This window comes from Vanessa tameamea, chromosome 19, assembly GCF_037043105.1.
Source record: "Vanessa tameamea isolate UH-Manoa-2023 chromosome 19, ilVanTame1 primary haplotype, whole genome shotgun sequence".
Taxonomy (NCBI): domain Eukaryota; kingdom Metazoa; phylum Arthropoda; class Insecta; order Lepidoptera; family Nymphalidae; genus Vanessa; species Vanessa tameamea.
The window spans coordinates 2,716,881-2,731,587 of NC_087327.1; the positions used below are offsets into that span (position 1 = coordinate 2,716,881).

Here is a 14,707-nt window from a genome sequence, read left to right on the forward strand (position 1 = left end):
AACCGCACGCTACGAAAGCTCAAAAGCAGCAATTTTTCCCGTTTTTACATAATTTTTCATAGATCACTCATCCTCACCGCTGCCGCTCTCCGCTCCGCTTTATCTTAGAGTATATCTTTCTCGATAAATAGGCTATCTAACACTGAAATATTGTTTTTAAATCAGACCAGTAGTGTAGTTCCTAATATTAGCGCGCTCAACCAAACAAACAAAATCTTCAGCTCTATAATATCAGTATAGATGTCTGTTATTTTATTATTATTTCGAGGTCGTATCTTTGCCAAAAAATATTTTCAAACAATATAATCATTACGGAATACAGAACTGATGCATATTTTTTTTATATTACAGCATTTGAATTGTTAATTTAATGTTATGAAAACGGTAGCCTTATCACGTTAGACCTAGTGCCTTTTATATTGCTAGGCGTTAAGAATACCATTGAACTGTTGAGACAATATATAGTTTCTAGTAGTCTATCTCTATATGTAAGTCTGTGAAGTTCGTGCGAAATCCTCTGCATGCAGTAATGACTTAATCCTGACTTAATAATAAAGGTACTGTTCTTGAATTCATTTTAATAAAACGATAACATTTTTGCGTGCCTTGGATTTATGACCAATGGTCACTTTTGCAATGAATAATAATAACACTTACATAATAAGACAACTTATTATTGTACTTACTTAATATTTTTAATAGAAAATACTTCTACGACTTTTGAAAATAAAATTTAATAATAATAAATTAATCAATACTATCTATACAAATTTCATAACGAAGAGTGATTTGATTTTTTTGGAATCGATAAAATGTGATTCTACTTAATCGAGTTTAATAATTCCTCCACCATTAGGAACACTATTCAAAAGTAACGTAGGCTATATTTTATTTCAGTAATAATAAGGTACCAGTCTTAGATAATGGTATTGGTAAAGCAAGCAGAAGAAAAAGTGCTTCCATGCTGCTTTATCTGATGTAGGTATGTTCTCTTTTAGTTGCGATCTAAATTCCACTCGGTCGAAGCCTCGGCCACAGCTAGTACATTATAAGTACAGCTTCTTTCGAATTTTTAAAAACCGTTTATCATTGATTTATTAGTCTAATATAATTTTAAAATGAATGAAATAATTACGATGTATGTAAAAAATAAAAATTACAATTGAATAATGGAATTCCCTCCTGAATGAGAGAAGATCAAAATGCACAAAAGTTTCTGTTTATATGTCAGTGTGTCGAATTCGTAAGCTCATTAATAGCTGTCACGATAAATAACATTAATTAGTTTAATGGGATTCGTCACAGAAGCCCGGTATGCTAAAAACGGATAGCAATCACTCTGTGTACAAACCTAAAGTAATCCGTAATTACCTTCTAAATTAGGTCAATGAGTAAAGATTCTTACTATAAACTAAGGGGTCGGAGAGATGATTTTTTTAAAAGACTTCATAATTACTACTTATATTAATTGAAGTATAATACTTTTTTTTTTAAATTAATATATGTATATATACATAAATTTTCTTGTTTCATTTAATTTAATATTCAACTACGTATAATAATCTCTTACGATCTTAAAACAAAGTTAAAATGTATAGATATTATCTATTTTACTAACTATATATATGTTTTAGTATCTAAATAAATCATTTAAAAAGTACGCTTTTAGTTTTTTAATGTACTTAAATATCAAATACAAAAGACAGCGTATCTAGATAGCTACATCTACGAACCTGCGTTAGCCTATACTCTCGATCTAGACGTTTCATTAAAACCCATTGTATGCGGACACTATCAATTAAAGTACAATATTTTCGTAATTTCTATTACGATTGGTCACAGCACTATTGCAAAAAAAAGTTTATCACATGTGGAGAAAGTATTGGAAAATTAATAAAAGACGAGTGCGGCACGCGAAGGATTTGCAGCGACTGGCCGTCAGGCCAGCTTCGTCGCGGTTCGGCGGAGGTCGGGTATAATCGACATCTCGTAGGGCTTTCAGGACAAGTGTGTCCCCATAATGTGGTACAGCGAATCACACTCATTCCGAATGAAAAATGCAATAACAGTGCATTCAAATGGATCTCACGTGAATACTTTGCGTATTGCCTTTATAAATAAAAAGTAAAGTATAAGTTAATACATTAATGTAACAGTGATGAGCATTTTAGAGTTATTATAATGTTTAATAATATATCCTATTTAAACTTTCTTTTGTTTTAGTAGTTCAAATTTACTATTTATTAATGCTACATTTAGTCATTATTCTTAATCAACAAATTATATGCAGTGATACTTATTTCATTTCGATTTTTATTAGGGACCAAACTTTCGAGCAGCCGTTAAAAGTAAATTTAAAGTAATACAAATTATCTCGTATCTTAAGGAATTTACAAGATTGTAGACTTTGTTCTACTGATTTCTAAGATAGATCACAATGATCTAACATCAATATAGCAGGAACAAAATAAAACAAAAAAAAAGCCCGTAAATGACTCACCATGGGGCTGCTGATAGGCAAGCCTTCTCCTCTAAAAGAGAGGACTTGGTACTTCCACCATGCTGCTCATGTGCTTGGATACAAATGTACAAACTTTTAACAGACAGAGCTTTCCCTTTGATGTTTTCTGTTATGTTATGTTTGACCTAATTTCACAGAGGTACAAAAACAGGAAATTCTTCTGAAATTCCTAATATGTCTAGACAAATTTTATTATGTATATTCTATACATGTATATTGTCAATTTTTATTAATAACGTGTATATAGAATTTGTATCTTAAGAAAATAATTATATGAAAGCTTTTTTATGTTTAGTATGTATGTTTTCTAATTCTTACTAATTTTGAAATTTAACCGATGCTATAGCATAGTCCAGGTCTGTCTGTGTGTGTTCCGTGTCATCGTAATGTCAATCATTAAATTAGAATATTAGAGCTTATACAAGAATCCTATAACATTATATTGAAGTTAAAACGAAATGATTGTTACTAAATTACTTTTATATTTGAAATTGAAAGTAATATTTTGATCATAATTCTCTTTTAAGCTTCCCGTTACTAGAGACGCAGACTATAAATTTAATATAATGTAAAAGTGAATCATTTATCGTTTTTGTTCTGAGGATGAGAAATATTTCTTACGCTCTTGTACGAAATATTTCTTAGCCTTGATAGACAGGAGCATGGTTACAACCGGGCGTGTCTCGCGTAAACGGGTGACCGGGGTGCAATGTGACCGCGTGACCCGGTCACCACATGACCCGGTTGGCAACCGGGTATGCACCGCCCGGATTCGCACTCATTGATTTAAGATTTGGGGAATGGGACCAATTTGTCTCGGTTTTAACTTATTGATATATGATTCCAATACGATTATTTAGTATGATACAATACATACTGATCTTCAATGACTGACTTTCATATATTGTAGTTTATATTAAAAATATCATTAATGTTTAATTTCAGTGTCTACTAATAGAAGTTATATTATTTTTAATATATAAATTAATTAACAAATTACATAAAATTCAAAACGAATTTGTATTAAATAATATATAATATTATAATATTCCTTGTTCGTTTTACTGAATGTTTATTTTATACAAATTTTACTCGAAAGTGTAGTTTCATTTGTATTCGTAACATTATCGTCAACCGGATCACATTGCGACGGCAAATCCTTCAGACCATTTACAAAACGAGCATAATCTGAATCCGATTGTACACTTTCATAAAAATTGGAAACGCATCGAATCCCTTTATTTACAAACTTAATAATTCGTCTCATACCAAATAATTCCTTTTTCAATTTCACTAGTGAGTTTGTCTTCAACTCCAACATGCTGTTTAATTTTTCTTTCTCTAATTGCAGGACCAGATTCCTTGTTTGTGTTTCAAGCTCTCTTTGATTTGCCGCCTCTAATTGCTTACTCATCTCAAACAGTACCAGTCTGAAACATTTTTTTGCCTCTTCTAAGTTTCTATTTACTTTATTTAATTCGTTTCTTGAGTTTTCTACCTCCTGGCAAAGTTTCGTACCATTTGTTTCTTGAAAGGTATTCGGAGCTTGTATTTTTTTATTTTTTACTTTTTTGACGATGATTTCGACTGCGGTCGTATCATTTCTAAATACTTCGTGAGTCTGATAATAATTATCACCCATATTATTGTTTCGTGTAATATTTTTATTTACGGGGCAATACATTTCGGACACTGAGGTTTTTAGTTTGAATTCTTGTGACATTTTGTGTTTCTTCTATTTCGATCTATCACGGTTAAAGATTTAGCTAAAATTTACTCTGCACGATTACTTATTCTACTAAAATATTCGAAAAACAGTGGACCAAAAACTGTTTATTTTTATTTGAATCTAAAATTTCTAATGTCAAACTATGAACGTTTAAATATTAAATATAGCTGTCCAGTCAGCTATCCGTTGAAGTAATAAAAATTGTCGATGACAAATATCTTGACGTCTATAGCTTCGCAGAATATAATTATCTCTATATTCTGTGCATTGTATAAACTGTAATATTTCTCATAATTTGAATTATTTCAAATAAAAAAAAAGAGCATTTTCATTTTCTCATTGAAAAATCAGTCTTCAGCGAGCTCTTTCAATTACGTGCCTCCTCGGTATATTAAACATAAAATGTAGAACGTTCGCGCGAGCGAGTGCACCTCTTCCGGTCAGATGCGGCCAGTGAGGCGCGGTATTGCTGCTAGCCTAACGAGCAATGCTTAGTATTATGGGAAAATATTTTAAATTGTTAATAGATACATTTTAAATGATTTCAATGTGTGATATTTACTTCGAGTTAAATGATTTATTGAAGGGTCATTAATATTCTTCTCAATTGCACAAGTTCCATTAGCAACAGTGCAGTTTCAGCTTAATCGGATGAACGATCAGTGAACGAATATATAGAATACGATTATAGAATATAGAATACGATTACATATATTTTCATATCTTATGTATTTATTTGTCAAAAAAAATCTCAGCAAAAGCTCAGAATCTGGAAGTTGGAAGTGTGTACACTCCCATACTTCGAAAAGCAAGTAAAGTCGTTGGTCCTGCGCATGAAATCTTTCCGGTCGGGTTGGATTTGTCGTCCCGTCGGATTGTGAAAGTAAAGGAATTAAGGTAAACCTGTATTTTTGTGCACTATTTTGTGGACTATAATATGTCCATCATAGTTAAAGTTAAAGAAGATCACCCATTATATACCTTGGCCGAAATTTGTCAAGAAGCTATTTTTTAAATAATATAAGTGAGCGACGAGTGAACGGGCCACTTGCTGGTTAGTGGTCACCACTGCACATAAACATTGGCGCTGTAAGAAACATTAACCATCATAATCATCATCATCATCCTTATCCCAATTTTACTTGGGGTCGGCGCAGCATGTCTTCTTCTTCCATACTTCTTTATCGGACGTCATCTCACAAGTAACATTCTTTCTAACCATATCGTCTTTCACACAATCCATCCATCGTTTCTTTGGTCATCCCCTACCTCTATATCCATCCACATCCATGCTCAAGACCTTCCCCACAGCATGGTCCTCATTCCTCCGCATAACATGCCCATACCATGACAGCCGGTTTCCACATTAACCATTCGTTACATATGCGCCACCAACCATGGATGCTAAGATTGTAGATTCACTGGCTCACAAATCCTTCCGGAACACAACGATATATGTATATTGCTGTTTGGCGCTAGAATATGAAGAGTAGAACAGAATATCTTATATAGACGAAGTTTGCTAATAATATAAAGAAATAAACACTTTTAATATTATTTTTTATCGCGGAAAACTCTAATTATCTCGATGACATACTTTTGTAATAATATAAAGCCAGATAAGAAAGGAGAGACGAAATCAATATCACGGCACAAACTTCGCCTTCCCAAATCGATTACATATTGAAACTTTGCCGTCAATTCCATCAAATGGTATAAAGTAATCCTTTTAAACATGCTTCAAAGTATTGGAAACTGGAATGAAATCTGAATAGGTCCAGCTTGAACACTGGTCGGTAAGTGGTCTGTGGAATTTAAATGTAAATTGGACAGATTAAATGCGGTCACATGAATGGCCTTAGATGTTTTATTACATGAATTTTTATATAGAATTATGATGTAACTCAGGGATTAGCAGTCAATAAAAACAATTAAATTTATATTTTTTATATATACGCTACTGTCTAGAAAGTTCGGCGTCTGCATAAAAAGCTAATATTGAAGAACAAACACGCAACAAAAAAAATACTATGGAAACTTCTTTTGCACAGACAGAGTAACCACTAACGCATAGAGGACACATACTAAGAATTATATTTTATAATTAATTAATACGATAGTAATAATAATTCCTTACAACAATGTCAAAAGCATAGAATACGTAGTTAATGATGACCAAAATATACACCCAACACATATTTTTTTTCTTTTACAATGACAATATGTTATCCTGGCACTCTATTTCTTTATTACGTCAACCAGTCAGTCATCAAGTCATAATATTTTTTTTTTTTTTTTTTATAAATATTGGACAACATCACATACATTACTCTGATCCCAATCTAAGTAGCTCAAGCACTTGTGTTATGGAAATCAGAAGTAACGACGGTACCACAAACACCCAGACCCAAGACAACATAAACTAATGAACTTTTTCTACATCGACTCGGCCGGTGACACAAAACCGGTGTACACACTACTCGACCACGGAGGTCGTCTTTTAAATTATATTAATACAATAATTAAAGCTACTATTGATACTTTAATAAAACTGATGAACCATTACAAAATGTGTGTATAAAGGAAGCTTTAAATAAAATCATCGATTATGAGACTACGATTTCTTTAACAGAAAAGCAGTCAGGAAAACTCAATGGGCCACCGGTAGTGGTCATCTCTGGCCATAGACATAAGCACTGAAATAAATATAAATCATTCGCCCACCGTAGATGCGCCATTGCCCTTGAAACCGGAATACTGGAATAACCAATCAAAAATCTAAATCAAAATATACTTTATTCAAGTAGGCTTTTACATGCACTTTTGAATCGTAATTTTACAAATTATATTTGGTGAAGCTACCACTCAACCCCCTACTTACCTAAAACCCGAAATGACTCAGTGGTTACAACACTTGAATGTTGACTAGGTTGAAGACTGCAGTTTTAAATTGGGCAAACACTGAAGTTTCATGTGCTTTATTTTTTTTAATTATTAAGTTTATTGTCTTTAATTAGTGGTAGCGCTTGTGCAAGCCCGTCTGGGTCCCATCTACTTATAAGATTCTACCACCAAACGACATTATTAAGTACTGTTGTGTAGGGGTTTAAAGGGTGAGTGAGCCTGTGTAAGCACCAGCTTCCAAGGTTGGTGATTGGTTGGTTGCATTGGTGTGGTGTAAGGAATGATTAATATTTTTACAGTGCCAATGCCACTTACCATATGGTAGTTCATTTGCCCGTCCGTTCCCTACTACATAAAAGAATAATTTATTCATCTAATTTTGTAAGCACCAAACATTCTCTTCATAAGGAGGGAAGGCCACTTAACGTTAAAATCGGTGATAACGATATTAGATTATGGTTATATCTAACGTAATCACAAAAGGCTAAATAACGAAAACGATGTACCTATTTGTTGACAATCATCTGATGGTAGAGTAGATGTATAATACAATCATCCGCCTGGCTTGTTACCACCGTACGCATGGTAAAAACTCGTGAAGTGGATGCTTGCAGCCGCTTTTCGAGGTCAGCCAGCGTACAGCCAGTGCCCGATTCGGTCGCTCAGCGGTGTGCACTCTCACCTAGGTCAAGTTCACTAACATTCGTGTACTCTACGCTAACCTTAAAGCTCAAACCTCAAACCACCATCATGTTGAAACAACGCGGCTAGCAATGTTGCTTCTTACGGAAACACAAATACTGCGTCCTGTCGATACCAGTTACTTCAATTATCCTGGCTACTTGCTTAGAGAGTCCTTTAAAGCGAAAGCTGAAGTGTTCTTGTTCGTCAGGACGTATGTTTGTTGTAACTAATTGCGCTGCTTGGAGGACCGTACTTCTGCAAGTTGGTTTGGACTTGGTTAGTTAGAGTCGAGTCTATGTGTGCTTCTATAGATCCCACAATGGTGACTTGGAGACAAGCCAACTATTTGAACGTCTTAGCTGGAAAGCAGATGTTGCATATCTATCGCGGAATTATTGTTTTGGGGTATTCCAATGCTCACCATGAATCATGGTTGAACTCCTCTAAAACTAACCATGCTGGAAGGGCTGTTAATGCTTTTTCTCTCACGCATGACTTGACCCAACTGGTTGACCAGCCCAGCAGGATCCCAGATATAAACGATCTTTCGCCTTCTCTACTAGACTTTCTGTTGACTTCTCGCCCCGTGGAGTATCAAGTCGAGGTTCAGGCTCTTCTTCATTTATTCGGATCGCTACAGGATACTTACCAAAGTGCCACAGAGCAAGCTGCTACCACCAATGGTATGCCAACATCGTGTTTGGCATTATAAGGTGATCTGCTGATCGCCCAAACAATAGGCATCCGTCACCTATGATGGTGTCAACAAACAGGTCTCTTGGGTATTATTTGGAATACTTATTGTTGATCGTACAGGGTGAGTCGTTGTTGTAAACTCTGCAAGATCCATGTATTTAGATTATATACTTGTATTTTATATGTATTGCTAATATAATTTATTTATATGTTATAGATAGGTGTTATTTTATTTAATATTACAGCACCACCCACCTTATATTCTATGAGCTATTCTAACCTACACCGTTGGTTGCACGGAAGAGATCGTTATGTAGAGATAAGATCTCTAAAATTGTACGCCTCTTTTATTTAGGCTGGATCCATGTTGTATTTATTTATTTTTTCTGAATGGTGTACAATAAAGTATAAAGTAAAGTTAGTAAACTAAAATTTGCGCATGAGGCAACATCATAGACACCGAATACATCCAACAAGAAATTTGGCCTTACACGTATTGTTTTATAGTGAATGTTTAAGCGATTTTAAACTATTGCTTAAAACTCCGCAGTGATATCACGTCTATCAACTGAGGTTAGGTTGGGTAGCAATTCCTTCCTAATTATAATCTTTTAGGTGTCACAACTTACAGGTAAGTATGAGTAGGCCTGGGCGGCTGTATTGTTCAACATATGACATCGAATTTTGCGCGTACTTTTACGTGTGGCGCAGGCATCTGATGGATGGCTGGCTAGTGAATTTGAAAACCTCAAACTAAGTGCTCGTCTTACGTAGACGGCCCAGTTATTAGAACGCTTGCATCGTAACACCACACCAGGCAAGCACCACTGAGTTTTCATGAGGTTAATTTATGTTTATAATTAATCTTGTGCTGAAGGAAAACATAGGTCGGCAAAGGGTCTACCGAAAACTGAAAGACGAAATACATGAACATGAGACGAATGTCGAAACAAAAACGTTAAGCGACCTTTGGTTTAGAAGGTCTTAATGAATGTATAAAAATAAAAAAATATATATATTTATGAACAAAAAACAATTAACGCATTTTCGATCGGTATCGCTCGTGAGAAATTCATAGAATTAACTCGGTTAGAATATATATGCCGTAATATATAATATATGCCAAATTTTGAAACGATAAGCAGAGGAGCATAGTGCGTAAACAGAATAAACAAATATATGTTCACATCATATACACCGGCTCAGTTACATTTATAAGCAATCATCGTAAAGTCAAGACTGGATTTGAACGTTGTTTCTGATGTGTGTGTGGTTATTATGTCTGGTTTTTATTATTTTGGAGGTGTAGGCAAACAAGCAGGAGGCTCATCTGATGGAAAGTAACTACAACCGCCATTAGACATTTGCAACACCATACGATTTACAGGTACGTTACCGGCCTGACTCTGAAACTGAGAATTTGTCTACAGAGCAACTTATAACTTTATTAATGTGGCGAGGGCTTGAATGCCTTCGCCCTTAAAAGGTAGCTACTAGACCAAACAGTCAGTAGTCAATTGTAGTTCGAAGACTGATTTTATTTAATATGAAATCACAAATATGTTTTAAGGCTTCTGGTGGAGGCTTCCAAACTACGCATATTTTAACCATTCTAGACCGATCATGTCTATGATATAGTTATATACTGTGTTTACTAATCAATTGACGGCTCAGTGCAAGTTTTGGTTGACAGCTATTAATCGATTTTGCGGTTTAGACGGTCAGGTTTTGGGCGTAATTTATGTTAGTGTTACGATAGTTACGATCTGACCAAGATTGTTTATTTGATCTTAACAATATCAGTATTATCACATATACGAAAACACAACTTTTTTAATAAAACACAAATTTTTCAACTTAGAAATTTCCTTGTAACAATGCCAGTGAAAATCCCTTTAACCTATATTTATCACAGCTTTCCGATTATTTTATTGTAGTTCTTTTTATTTCCATTTTTTAACAGTGACCGACTATTCTTCAATATTTTTTTTATTACCTTTTTTTAAGTGCATTTCATTTGATTTTTGCCTGTGGTTTGTTCAAGTTTCTATTTTATGATTTCCTTTTCAAATATAATATTTTTTTAAAGTTTTTAACTACACCAGTCTTTGAAACAAGTTTTAATACACAGAAAATAAATAGAGTTAAAAGTGCGTTTGCACCTCAATGCACGTGCCAGAAATGAAAACTACTTACATGAGAAAGAGTAATTTTACCGCTATGAAACGTTACATATATAAAGAAAATTGCCTGAGAATTACACGAAAAAGTGGATCTTAATATATTTAATAATAAAATAAAATCAATGTAATCTTAATATATTACGCCATTACGCTTTTATGTTGTAAGATGAGGTTTTAACCGATCCGAACACTCCATAGGGCACCATCTACGTTTTTATTTATTAAAATGATTTTGAATTTTAAGTATTATTTTAGTAGTTTGATTGCAGTATGATTATCTCAACAGCAACAGTAATAAACTATTGTTCGATGTATAAATAATACTTACTTAACCTCTCTACCTACATTTTTTATATCTGAGGACATATTAGAGAATTACTGATTTCATATTTGATAATATTAATGTACATATATATTTTTTTCTTGTCTGTAAAATATTAAAGGAAAATCTTTATACGCGTAAAGTATCATGTCGATCTGAAACTATAATAAATTTTTAAATTCTATAATAAATTTGTAACGTTAGCCCCTTAATAAATTAGAATTATTTAATCTAATTGGCTATTTCAGATGCAGAATAGAGTTCCTAATTTTTACTAATCTTCATATTAACTATTTTTTGTCATAATAGGCAGCTATTCACACATGGATAGATTTATTTTTATTTGCAATCCATTCTTACCTAAATATTTTAATTAATTGTAATAATTAAGTAATATATGCTTATTTTTACATACAAGTAAAGCAAACTTGTGTTACTTTGAAGTTAAGAAAAGCCTTTTTTTAGCAAAAACAACTTAAGACAATTTATATTTAAAGATTACTTAACTTAAGACATATTAATATTAATGATTTTATTCATTATCTATATACATTTATTTCCATAGAATCTGACGACAGGCTGAAAAAATCTAGTTTTAACTGGCTTAATTTATAAGTACTACCTAAAAATTCGTCTAAAAAGTGCTTTACAAATTTTATCTGCATATATATTTATGCAGCTAACCCCATTCCGCGAGTACATTCGACGTCCCACTTTCTCGGCCTCGGCTGCACAATACCTAGACATCTACTTGTATACTATACTAGATATTCAGTGCCTTCTCAGTCTAGGCGTTCTATTGAATTACAAGCTACACGAACTACTATTGAATTACGTCATAGATACTAACTTGATAAAATAGATCTATTTGTAACGATCTTGTTTTCGACTCCACTGTGAGATGTTGACTCTATTCGGGTCATGTAAATATATAAATAATAGTTTCATGTATACTTTTAATGTATATCTAACATTAGACTAAGAAGAAACAATTCAGTACCTTTTTCTCCTCTATTTGTCAACCGATTTTCATTTTTTGGTAGTAATTGACAAGGAATAGGAATCATCAATGGGAACATTTTGGTAATATGATTAGAAAAAGAGTTGTTCGATAAGTGCAAATATTTTGACCATTGGCCGAACACATTCAGATTTATTGAAATCCCTTTACTAATAGGTTTATTACTATCAATAAGTAGATACTTCTGCTTAATTCAAATTTTATTGAAGATAATTTCCAAGTAAATACTCTGTTAGGGGTAGATTGTTTGAAAAGAAATGAATCAAAACACTGATACAAATTATGGAATTTCTAAGTTTGTAACGTTTTAAAATTCATGCTTTGAGTTGCAGATTATAAATCAACATAGTGTTTACGTGCTTAGAAGAAAACCAACCTTGAGTAAAAGTACATGAATATTTATCGAATATTCAGACATAGAACCTTAATTATCTCTTTCTAATTTAAGTGTTATGAACACTTTACCTACCATAACATACATATTTAGCGAGGTTCTCTCCATTAAAAGGTTTCCAAGCGCAAGTTTTTTTGTTATTTTTATACGCTATGACTATATATTTAACTTATTTATTTAACTTACAAACTGCCTGGAAGGGCTTTATGTTATTAGTATTCCATGGATGGCACGGATGACGCGTTCATCGTCTAGTAGACTCCGAGCAATTCCTGAGACTTGTGACCGAAACCTACACCGGTTTAAGGTATTTGTAATGCATATCAACGCTCACCTTCACTGCTCGTGCTACTCTCACTGCCAAACCATTTGGTAGGAACCTGTTAGTGACCTGTAAATCAAAAGTTTAACTTTATTTTGATTTTGCGCTTTGCACATAAATCCAAGGTCTTTAGGAGGTAATAGAGAAATTTGACTGGTATACCTCTCGCTCCTACTTCCATCGCATATAAATAAACCTCATAGTAATTTTGGTTAGCTCATTTATTAGTTCGTAATATTTATTTCATCATCAACGCTATGCTCGGTAGCAAAGCGTGCTGGTTGGAAATGAGCAACTTCTATGAATACACCATGTCGCAGAAGGAGGCAGTGGAGTGGGAGCAGGAGAACGCCGCAATCCCGCTTCGCCAAAGAAGACCGGGGAGGAGGAAAAAGGATTGCGCATACCTTCTTCCTCCTCCCAAATAGTAAATAAAGTTGAGGGATCAGCTGAACTTGCCTAAGCCATATTCTACGTATAGACACAAAGCATAATGTTCTTAAGGCACTTAGCCTTACTTTTTATTTGTTATACAAGCAATATATTGATACCAAATATTCAACATCTGGCACCGTCATTGACATTTAAAATATAATCTTCGTCGATTATAATGTCTGGCTTTTAAACGATTGTGTATTTCAATATTTGATAGATATCTTCTCAATGATACATCTATGCAACACCATACCAACTTCATCCACGTAGCTACGACATTTCTAATAATATAATTAATCTTATATCTTAAGCAAATTAATTCTGTTTCGATTGTGGACTACAGTTTGTATGTGTAGACTATCCCCAATCCAAGGTTTCTTTAATAGGATAATAATAATTAACGCTAATGAACTTCTCACTTAACAACATACTAACCGCAAAGTAGGAAAATGAGAAACGTCGTCACGTCGTTAGCTAAGTGTAACACGATAGACGCAATTCCCAGATACTGCGTCGTTAAATTCAGTACTTAACCTAATAAGCTAATAAAAATAAAAGAAATATTGAAGCATGCTTTACAGAATAATTATTATTATTAGTAGAAAACGGCTGGTCTATGGGACATCTCTGTTAATGTTATAAATTCAATAATGTATTTTATTGCATCTTACCTCGCAGTAACATTTAATAATTGTATTGTCTAGGTACCGAGTTAATGAAAACAGTACCTCAGATTATCCCTATCCTCAGGTAGTACTTCATACCATATAATTATAGACCCATCTCAATAGTACCTAGTCTTAATAAGATATTAAAAATATTTATATATTCAATTAAATGTTAGAATATTTTAACATAAAAATGTGGCTGCATATCATATGCAATTTATGATATGCCTCGGAGGAGTCACAGGTTGCCTTAGGGAAGTTTTGTGACTTATCTAAGGCCTTCGACAGAATGCAACTTCAGACACTGGTCTGAAATCTTCGTCGCTACGATATTAAAGATGTCGCAATCAGCTTTTGTATCTGAGCAATCTAATTCAAAGGTTTGAGGTTAATGGCAATTGGCAAGCGATCTCCTGAGGCTCTGATCCCTGAGTATATGGACCCCTATTTACTCAGGGACCAGAGCCATCAAGGTTACATTCTTGACCCATTTCTCTTTCTCACTTATATAATATTTTGAATGCACGCACAAGATATTATTTGCATATTATAATTCTTTGCTTTTTAAAAGAAATAGACGCCAATCTGATGATGTAGACAATGCTTTCTCAGAAATAGTACAGTGATTTATTACCCATAAATTATGGGTTCTACACCAATGTTAAACAGTAAAAAAAACTACGTATAAAATGTATGATTCCAAATTTGAAATATGTAATAACTGATGAGTTAATAAATAAGGCAACGTTAGATCTTGACACTAAAAAAGTCTCGATATTAATATAGATCCTTGTATGGGGCCCCATATTAGTGGGTTGGTGAATATAT

At 33.5% G+C, this 14,707-nt stretch overlaps 2 protein-coding genes across 2 annotated transcripts in view; both read right to left on the reverse strand.

Moving 5' to 3' along the window:
• LOC113397023 (uncharacterized protein) overlaps positions 1-1,919 on the reverse strand; it is an 88,856-nt gene extending 86,937 nt beyond the window's left edge. The window contains exon 1 of the mRNA XM_026635166.2: positions 1,734-1,919. The gene's annotated coding sequence lies outside the window, so the exon portion shown is untranslated. The remainder of the gene's footprint in view (positions 1-1,733) is intronic.
• The window catches only part of LOC113397075 (actin maturation protease), a 174,694-nt gene that overhangs the window by 145,767 nt on the left and 14,220 nt on the right, over positions 1-14,707 (reverse strand). The window lies entirely within an intron of this gene.